Raw genomic sequence first — 11,316 nt, 5'->3', positions numbered from 1 at the left:
CCCGCACTTGGGGAGCTGTATCTTATCTCCTCAAAAGCATGTTTTGCTTACCGCACAGTGTTCTACTTCTGTATGACTGCTCGATACACAGGCTCAAAATACAGATGCCACTAAGTCTGTCAGTGAGGTCGCTAAGGGTGTGCGGAACATTTGTTCATCTCCAAAATGCATGTGCCGTGGCCACTCATGTAGGTGAAGAGAGTAACGTGAAGCCTTTGGGAATCACGGTGCTGGATGTCAGAAAAGTTATTTTTGAATTAAAAAAAATGTACAGAGTTATTTGTAGTCCTGTTTTCCCTTTTCAAGTAAAGTTCTTTGGGTTAAGCGTCAAGAGACTGCATTTTCTCTAGGTGAGTGAAACATGAGGAAATAAACCCCAGATGCATTTTGTATGTATTTAACTTTGTAAACTTGCAACTCTCTTTTGTCTTTGGAAGCAATTAGACGTAGACGTGGAGACAGAGCTCGGGGGTGGACCTGACTGTACAAATGGAAGAGAAATCAGAAATGCTGAAGAACAAGGGCTCCCGAGCTGTAAAATAACGTAGTGTACAGGAATATAAGCCCAATATGATCATCATTCACGCACTAAAGAACTCCAGTCCCTAAGTAATATTTATCATGCAATTCTTCACACTCTACAGAATCTTTTGGAAAAAAAAATTTTTTTTTTAGACAATGCCTTGCTAGACTCTATACAATATTTCTGGAGGAGCCATGTGGAAGTCTCTGATACTTGGTTTCTATGAATACCGACAGAAATCTTTCCACTGCTCATTCAAAGGAGAAGTTCCTATAAAGTCAAGTATACAAATAGACACAACCTACTCCACTGTCTGTTGACCTCCTAAAAGTGCAAGTGTGCTGAGCCAAATGGCCAACTGGCCTCAAACTGGCATTGCTGATAGGGACAGAGTAAAGGGACAAAGTAGGTGATTAAATAGTTAATCCCACTAGAGGATTGTAAATAGAAAAAAGTATGGGACACCCCTGTAAGCTAATGATTACTCAAGAAAGCAGGCCTCCTTAACCACAAAACCAAGCAGGCTTGCTTAGCAACAAAACCATGTGACACAAGCATGAGATATGCCCCAAAACAATAAAACAGTGGTGGCATGAGACCTGCATCCTGCCAAGTGAGCTCAGTAAGTTAATGATCCCTAGGACATGTCCTCTGCACACATAAAAAACCAATAATTTATGGACGGGTGCTCATTTTACAGAGACCTGAAATAATTTTTAAAGTCCTGTCTTGACCACGTAGGGACAAGAAACTCCCCTGCCCAGCCTGGAGGAGGAGCTGATGGTGGAAGCATGACGTCAACTCAAGAAAGACAAAGAAGATCCCTTCCCCTTCCCCATTTTTCCTTTGATTATAAAACTGTAGCCCACTAAGTTCTCGGGCATGGCACCCTCTTGCCCGCCTGCTGTAAGCCTCACAAGTGTCCTATTCTAATAAGTCACTTATCTATCACTTTGCCTCTCGCTGAATTCTTTCTGAGACATAAAGCACCAGGCTTCAAGGAGCCCCCTGAAACCACATCTATCCGTTTCATTGCTAAGGCTCTCTGCCCCGGAAATGCTGTCAAAGCCAGAAAGCTGCAGGGAGGTGTGTTTGCAAACTATCTCCTGACCCTTCTTCACCTTGGAAAAAGTGAGGCTGAATATACATGGTTGGATATAGACTAAATTGTGTGTGTGTTTTTTTTTTTAAAGTGTAACATTGAGCAGTCAGAAACTTTTTATTACTATTTTTAACAAACTCTGCTCTGTCTGCTCTGCCCCTCCAATATATGCAAGACACTGAGAGAAAGTTCCATTCCGGGCCTGTGATGAAAAATTCACGAAAAGCCCTCATACACTTTGTTGGTAGTTATTCATGAGTAACTCTGCCACGGCTCCTCTGAGACAAGGAACAGACAGCAGGAGAGAAAGAAGGAGGAGGGTGGTTTGTCGCCTCCACGAGCCCCATTGGTAATTTGCCCGGTGTGGTTCGTCCTGGGGAGGGCAGGAGAGTCACCCCCAGCAGCTGGAGATAAAGTTGTCCTCCGTGAATAAAATCAGGAAGGTTCAAAACGCATGGATGAGATTCGTTATCTGTGGAAATGAGATACCCTAAGGAACAGCCAAAAAGATTATGTGGAGAAATTCAGAAACACCCTGAGGAATCTGACAATGGCAGGAGCTTGATTGTATCGGTATATTTCCAGCAACAATCTAATCCAAGTAAATGGATGAAGCTGTAACACAATCAAGCGGGAACTTAATCCGTTATCGTGAACAGATTCAAAGTGTTCTAATGACAATCAGTTGTATCGTATCCCACCTGCAGAAACAATGAATTAGCAGACAGACGGTGGGGAGGGTGGGGGCCTCGGTGAGGCCGTGGGGAGCCCGTGAAGGCCAGATCTGTCTGGACTCCAGCTCCCTCCAGCGTGAGAAGGGCAGCCTCAGCCCTCCACTTCCAAAACCCCGGGCTGTTTCCACAGTCATTTGTATTTCAAAGGCTTTATCCACATGTCGATTGGCCTACTGGAGAGAACACACAGATCAGCAAAGCAGCCTTCCCTATCAGTTTGGAGGTCAAAGGATTACGTTCTTAGTATTAAAATAACAGCCAAAGAGCAGTCAAAAAATTCATAAAGCGATAGGACAATGTCAATTCAACAGCCGCTGTGGAAAGCCTACTACAGTCAAGACGCTGGCCGAGGAGCTGGAGGTCCCATGTTGAATAAGAGAAACCCTGTGCCCGCATGGAGCGTTCATTTTAAAAAGGAAGACAGGTATTAAACAATTAATTATCCCATACATTACTTTGTTACAAGTGTGATTATTTCTAGGAAGAAAATACACAGGATTTACCTGAACAGAAAAAAAACAAAGAACCAAAAAAACTCAGAGGCCCCCAAACGGATCTGAGGTTTAAGGAAAGCTTTCACAAGGATCCCTTTGGTCCATCTGTGCTTGTCTTACAAAGGGGAAAGGCATGGGGGACGATGAGAAAAAATACAAGTTGAAGGAGTCAAATTAGATTAATACTGTATATATATAGTGGTGACAGTAAGTAGCTCAAAAACGACCTGTGACAAAACAATTATCCACGGAGAGGCTATTTAGAAAGACTATTGCTAATATTTCTTTACGTGTGGCTCCAAGAGAGGCTTACAGAGTGATCCACACAGAAGATGATGTTCTCTTCAGAAATGAACACCTTCCGATATTTTGAGAGCAGACAACAGCTTTGAAGACTTTACACCCCTGGAGTGGATGGGGAAATCAGAATTATCTATGCTTGGTCCCGAAACAAAAATGAAGAGTTCTGGAGACGTGGTATGGACGCAGCCCCTTTGTAAAGCGCCGGACAATCAGCTACAGTGGATACGACCAGTTTGGGGATGCAAGACTGGAGGGCATGAAGGCAGAATGACGGCAAAGTGATGCTGAAATAGAGCATTCTCCGGTCATTTCCTATTCGAGGCAGAGAAGGGTTAGTGAAAAGTTTTAGATCCACCAAGCACATGCTCTAAGTGGCTCTCAAGGGCACTTGAGTAGAAGCTGCATCACCCAGGAACGTGTTAAGAGTGGTGTGAGGGAAAATAAACTATGGAGTTGCTAACACCCCGCGCTTTGTAGGGCAGAGGAGAGAGCTGCATGTGTCGGCTCTGCAGTCAGAGATCACAGCAGAAAGGGAGCGGGAGTGGATGAAGCAGCAAGTAGGTGAATGGACGAACCCTCCCTCCTGCAAAATTACAGAGAAAATATTCTGGAGAGATGCTCCCAGGATTGTAAAGAAAACCAAATTACTGACTGGGGCTGAGATTATAAGGCATTAAGCATTGATTCTTTAAGTCTATAGCCCTTAAACTTTTATTGAGAAATGATTTGTTTGGAGTGTTATGCTAAATGGTATGGGGGGGGGGGGTTACCAAATCCTGCCTTTTAGAAGTTTACAGTTTCACGTCTGCAAGATTTTACAGCAGCTTAACAGAAAGCAAATCACCACAAGAGAAGATAGGTGGATGGATGGATGAATGGATGGGAGGGAGGGAGGGAGGAAGGAAAGAAGGAAGGAAGGAAGGGAAATTCTAACGCATTGTCTACAAAGGGAAGGGTTAAGTTTTTCTCTAGGTCTCTAACTTCTGAAATCTTAACTTCAGTGAAACCTTGTTTCCTTCTTAGTTCCCATCCCTGGTGAATTGTTCACTTGACATTCAAGACAGAATATTTCACACTCCAAGATGAAGGCTATTGGTTTTGTTTTCTTCTAAAAGTCTATTGGGGAGTTTTAATCAAAGAGTCTTCATGGGAGTTTTAATATGTATAAAAGAGAATCTCATTTAAAATAACTGTGTGGTCAACCAATCACTGACCCAAAAGTGGGAAGGTAGAAAGAAAAGGTTTTAAAATGATGGATGGAAAACACAGCAGAGAGCAAGGGCAGAACTGCTTTCAAAAGACACAAAAGGAGAAAACAACTGAAGGTAATCTGCAAAGAGACTGACATGATTAAATTATTTAATAACACAAATACTTAGTGTATTTTAGATTTGGAAAGGGGTTTTAGAAATATTCCGATATAACCTCCTTGTTTTATGGCTGAAGACTCTGAGGTCCAAGAGAAGTTCTTGGGAGAGTTAGACATTATTTAGCGGCAATTATTGTTACCATTTAGTGGCAGGGCTGGAATTAGAAACCAGGTGGCCTGACTCCCAGTCCATTCACTGATTTTTCCAACCTCACATCCCTATTTCACTTTAAATTCATTTACTTATTACAACACACTTCAAAAAAAAAAGTGTTACATGTTTATTCTAATAGATTAAATGTTTTCTAAAACACATGCAGGTACTCTGCTTCAGAACAGTGGTTCACAGACTTGAGCCCGTAGAGAGGTTACCTGGGGGGCTTGTTAAAGCAGGCCTTCCTGGACCTGCATCCTGGGGCGTTGACCAAGCTATAAGGTGATGCTGACGTCACTGGTCCACAGTTTATAGCGCTTTCCCTAGCACCGGCCCTAGGAGACAGATAGTAGTTATAGTAAACCATTCTTGGAAATTTGGATGAGAACAGTCAACAATTTGCAAAGAGTGAACAACATGGGAATAATTACCAACCACCACCAGAGTTAGCTGGTGTGAGCTCTCGTCATCGTTCAGAGGTATCATCAATAGCCTCTTTCCGGGCCAAATGGGCTTCTATAAACCTGTCTCTCTGCCTACAGCCTCCTCCTAAACTCTCCCTGGCACACTCCTCATCCCCAGCCTTACCTCCTGGTGTCTTTCAGGTTGTCATGGGAGTTCTTTCCCCTATTTTCTCTTTGCACCCTGTATCTCTGTCACCCTGAACTGTAAGTGTGATTGATGCTTTGAATGCTCACTTCCTTCCAAGGGCTTTACACTCCTTGAGACACTATTCTTCATCCACACTTTCAGCCTAGCACAGCAACAAGCACAGAAATAACATTTGTTGAATGAATGCTTTTATAGAATTGGATAACTCGAGAGAAAGCAAATATAAAATACTCTCTGTGAGTAAAATTCATGGGCCTTAGTTACATGTTTATTATCTTTATCTGTCTATCCACCCATCCATCCATTTTATCCTTAGTAGGCCTATAAATAAAAATGAAAACTAACTTCTGTCAAAAAACAATAAGCATGTGAGCATGTGTAAATGTAATTTCACCTGATACAAAATCTTTAATGCAAGTATTCAGAAAGTACCACCTGAAAGTTGGGCACCATCCATGATAATACATTCATTTATTGCTGCACCGTCTCTTCTAGAGATGGGGTTTTATGATGTACAGTCTCCTCTAGAGTCTAGGATTTCACAATGGGAAAAACCTTTGGTAGAACCTGAGGTCCTTCTAACCACATCCACCCTTGTGGGAAGTTAGGCACTGAATTTACCTGATGACATTCCTAGTAGGACCTAAGCACCTTACAGTGTACTCATTTCCATTTAAGAGCTCTAATTTTTGGAATTTTGTCTTTTTTTTAAATTAAATCTATATGTCATATTTTTCTGGACTTGTATGGAATAAACATAATTCTTTTTCATATCCATCCCTCAGATTTCTAAAGAGAGTTATCATGGTCCATCCAGCATGTTTCCTTTAGCAAAGAAAGGATAGAAAAAATTGAAACTGTGTTTTTTGCATTTTTTAACAAATACTTACCAAGTACATTTATTAATTCAAATGCAACTATATATTGACTGTGTGCATCACCATTCAGAAACGTATCTGAATATAATCTCATCCAGAAGGGATATGTGGGGATGATAGACACTCATTAAAAGAACTTTACACATTGACTTCTGTGTTATCCTATTTCAATTTCCAATTTTATAAGAGCTTTTTGGTCACTGGTATCCTTGTTTCCATACTTTTCACTTGTTGAATTATGTTCACATGATCATCAGCAGTATTATCAGAAGGACATTTAAAGTGGCCATCTGCCACCCAGCCTTAGAATTGTCCTTAATTTTGTTTCACGGTGACACTCCCATCCAGTTCAAGACATAGCTGATAGACCTCCCTCCCACTTGAAGTCTCCATGTCTGATAAAAAATGGGATACTTGAGTTTATGCAGCTGTTCACGAGCTAATTATCTGCAATCATTTCTGATGACTTAATAGGCCATGGTAGGATGTGTGTTTGCTGCTATGCGGAGTTTACACATTAGGTTTTAATGGCTGATATGGTTAATTGTCGCGCTCACTGCTGCCTGCTAATAGACCGTTCCTGAAAATGAGACCATATCTCAATGGAATTTGCTTGTTTATTTTAAATAAGTAATAACTACAAAGTCAGATCCTAGATCCAATGTTTGCCATTATAAGAACACACTTTTTTTAAAAATTCCTAACGCATTCAAATTATTCAAGTTTGGAGAAAACGAGTTCTTAAACTAATGAGTCCATAACCAACTCAAACACTTAGATTTAACATTTTTCCTGCTCTGTTCAGCTTCCTAAATTGTTTTCTACCATTGATAGCAAAATAAATTCTTTTTAAATGGAGCCAAACACGCTGAGTGTAATCATATAATAAGTAGAAAGATATATGCATATTAAAAGCAGATGAATATTTATTAATATGTAAACCAAGATGCCAAGGCTAGCGACTGGGAGTGACACAGAGATGTGCACATGGATGGTAGGTGTGGCATTGTAATGAGACTGCTCTTTTGTTTTGCAGTTTTGCATTTTATGATAGCATTTAGTCCAAAAAGCTAATGCGTAGTTTTAAAATTTACAAGGCTGTTCTCTTATTTATTTAATCAGCTGCGTTGGGTCTCCGTTGCTGCACACGGGCTTTCTCTAGTTGCGGTAAGTGGGGGCTGCTCTCCGTCAAGGTGCACGGGCTTCTCATTGCAGTGGCTTCTCTGGTTGTGCCTCACGGGCTCTAGAGCCCAGGCTCAGTAGCTGTGGCGCACCGGCTCAGTTGCTCCGCGGGCGTATGAGATCTTCCTGGGCCAGGGCTTGAACCCGTGTCCCCTGCATTGGCAGGCAGATTCTTACCCACTGCGCCACCAGGGAAGCCCATGGCAGTTCTTTGGTTGACGGCCCATACATTTGTGTTCCTCATTGCTAAAAATGGAGCCATAGTGTCCATCTAGATGCTTCAGGCATTTCTCTTTGTCTTTCCCTTTCTGTTCACAAGATCTCTTTTTTCTTACCATCACTTTTTCATTTTTTCATTTCTTTTAATATCCTGTTTTTTCCCCTCCTTCACTACTTGATTATTAGAGAAGCAAATAGGATTTGAATAATAGAAAGTATTTTGACCTCCAAACCCTTGGCTTTTACTCTGCAACTTCCAAGAACAATAGGGTTCACCCACTCTCCATGTTTTCAGTGGCCTTGCTCTGCCTTGTCAAGCATTGGATTCACCCCTTTAAAAATAAGTTTCAGTGGATGCGACTCTAGGCACTGCTGGGGAGCATGACTCTAGGTGAAATTGTGAGACCCGTTGATCTGCTTTCCCAGAAACTCTATCTGCAGTGTTTCCATGCACTCAAAGCCAGAATCTCTTCTGCAGTCAAAGAAATAGGGAGAGAAGGGGATGTAATTGATAAAGATTTATACTCATTGTTGGGATACGTGATTTCTATCCAGAATAATGGATGCCCAGATTACCATAAACCTTTGGATCTCTCAATTCTTGATGAATGAAGACTTTTCATAGCTCTTTCACGTTTTCTATTCCTAAATTTCTGATGTCAGTGGAAACATAAAACAGCCCAGCATCTTCTTCCTAAGACCTTCCTTACAAAGTCCCAGGCTCTCTGTTCCCCCAAACACAACTGCACTTCCTCCTGCTCCCATGCTCTCCTCATATTGCCCCCTCCATCCCGAGTCCTTCTCTGTCTGGTGAAACCCATGTTCTTCTTTAAGGCCACTAGCAATGCTACATCCCCTCTGAAACTTCCCAGGATAACAGTGGTAAGGGGAGGAGGAGGAGGAGGAATAAAGGTAATAAAACGAACTCTTGTGTTTTGAAGGCCAGGGACTGTACTCAGCTCTTTAAACGGATATAACACTGTATCCTCAAAACAGTGCTGGAGATCAGACCATTATTATTTCCACCTAACAGGTGAAGTAACTAAGACTCGGCACACAGTATCCCAAACCTAATAAAATATCATGTTCAAGGTCACAGGGTCAAGGTCGAGGTGGGACAGGTCTTTGAACTAGCGGTGTGGCTCCAGGACTCAACTGTTTTCTAGAATCTTAGTAATTAAACACTATACATACCATCTTGCACAACAGTGGCAGAAGAGATTCTTTTTTTCATTTGTTCAGAAGGCCCACTGGTTATGTCATTAACCCAGCACAGGCTCCAGTGTGCACTGCCTTGCTTCTCTGCCACAGGTTTAAGCCGAGACAGTGACTTTTTTATTTTTATATCCTCAGAAAAAACAACTGGCCCATCTTAGGAACTCCATCTGTAGCAGCAAAATGGAATGAAATCTTTCTTTACAGATTTTCCTCCTGGATCTTCCTCCATATTCCCTATGACCTAGCCAAACAGGACTCTTTGCTCTTCCCCACACACTCCCTGCGCTCTGAGCTATCTTTGCTCATGCTGCACCTACTGCCTGAAATGCCCCGGCACACAGGCAAACCTTCCAAGGTGAGATTCCAGCTGCTGGCTCACCTGCGGCTCCTCCAGCTCCTGAGTCAGGTGCGGGCTCTCCTTCTGCACTCTGCTCATAGAGCTGCTAACCCTCATCGTCTCTCCCTCATTTAGGCATTGGCAAGATCTACTTTCAAAATATGTATCATTGAATATTTCACACAGTAGATGCTCAATAGAGATTCCTTGAATTAAACGCTAAGGAGTAATTTAAATCATTTGACTTGATTTCCTATAAAATGAAGAGGTTCAAACTCATGGGCGTTGTGAGAGCCACTCACGTTTTTTTCATCTCTGTACGTTATGAAACACAGTATAGCATTAAGGCAGCCTTATTTTATGCCTTCTTTGCTTTCCAATGAATGCATACCCTTTGATCTGATTAGTTTTGGTCTGTCTATGTGTAAGCAAATTTCTATAAAACGCAGAAAAAAAGACTTTCATTTAAATTACTAGAAACATTTAACAGCTTTTAGACACCAAGGAATTTCTTTCTCTTTTGCAATAAACCAGCGACAATCTTTTCAACATTTAAGTGCATTCATGTTTGAATAGTGGTAACAAGGTTAAAAATGTTCAATAGACCGACAGGATATTAAACCTTCATCTATTAGATTCAACAAATGTTTACCAAGTTTCTACTGTGTACGAGGCACAATCTCTGGTAAGATTCTGTGAAGAACAAAGAAGGGTTACATGCAATCCCTTAGGTGAACACCAGGAAATGCAGACAGGACGAGTAACACAACATGAGGCAAACACCAGCATAAGCTCCAGAAGAGACATAAAGTGCTGCAAAGACGCACCGAGGAAAAGGAGGTTACATTTTTCGGAAACTCATTAGAACATTTGTTCTTTCATTCCACATACCAGCATGTTAATAATGGTGGTCTAGAATATGCGATGGCAGGTACCTTTAGAAAGTACATGAAAAAAAAAAGTACATGAAAATAACGGATTTAAAAAAATAGTGGAAATTAAGTAAAAGCAATGGAAAGTAATGGAGATTTTAAATAAATTTATAGAAATTTTAACATGACAAATTTTAGAGAAAAAAAAATGACAAAAATCTTATTATCACCCACAGTTATTTTCATTTGTGTATGTTAGATATTTGTACATATCAACGACACGCAATTCTGGGTACAGCCACTTTAATACATGGAGAGGAGAGAAGCTTATTCAGAGTGTGGGTTTTAGCACTATGCAAACTTCACTCAAACTACAGCCTGCATGACACACATTTCTGACTTAACCTACAGCAAGCCAGCTTTCTTAAAGTGGGAAATGAGAAATAACAGTAATAGATTTCACGGGGCCGTCAAGAGGATTAAATGAAATAATCTATGGAAAGTGACAGCAGCTGTCACCAAACAAGGGCTCAGAAACAATGGCTCTTAAAATCACCTTCCTCATTTTTACCCTCTATCTCATTCTGTTTTCCCCAAATCATGAAAAGCCTTTATATTCATATGATATGGTTTGAAATACCAAGAAACAGGCAGATAATCTCCGGAGAGATGAATACCAGCAGACCACACATGAACGATGAACAAATGCAACTCTGAAGCCTGACAGCCTGGTCCTGGTCCTGCGGCTGTGGGAACAGTGTTGTTGATGCGGACAGTAACAGGACCAGTTCCCTCCACTCGGTGGCATGAGGAGACACAGGCACAGGGGCTTCTGCCCACACTCCTCTGCAGAAGATGCCCTAGAAGCACCAGGCAGCCCAGGGAATCACTTTCTGTGCCTGCAGACAGCACCAGAGGGCTTGATGGAGACCCACAGCAAAACCAGAATAAAGCAGACCAGAGCTGGATTGCAAACGCTCTGAAAACTAAAGTGTCGCTGGGAATAAAGCCCACAGTGTAAGTCAGAGCCTACACACTTAGCTAATCAGGATGGCTGCATGCTGAAAGATAACATTTACATGTGACCTAGAGCCTCCTAACATAGCAACAAACATCCAGGACATCTGCCTGCCCCAAACTGGAAAAACCACATCTGAGGGAGAAAAGACCCTCAACTGATGAAGATACGGAAAAACAGCAGATATTAGAATTATCCGATAAGGATTTTAAAGCGGACACCATCAAAGTGCCTCCAGAATCAACTATAACTTATCTTGAAACCAATGGAAAAAATGGAAAATCTCACGGAAGAAAGAGAA

This window comes from Hippopotamus amphibius, chromosome 10 (genome assembly GCF_030028045.1).
Source record: "Hippopotamus amphibius kiboko isolate mHipAmp2 chromosome 10, mHipAmp2.hap2, whole genome shotgun sequence".
NCBI lineage: Eukaryota > Metazoa > Chordata > Mammalia > Artiodactyla > Hippopotamidae > Hippopotamus > Hippopotamus amphibius.
The sequence above is the reverse complement of the archived record's forward strand: the minus strand, read 5'-3'. Positions refer to the sequence as shown.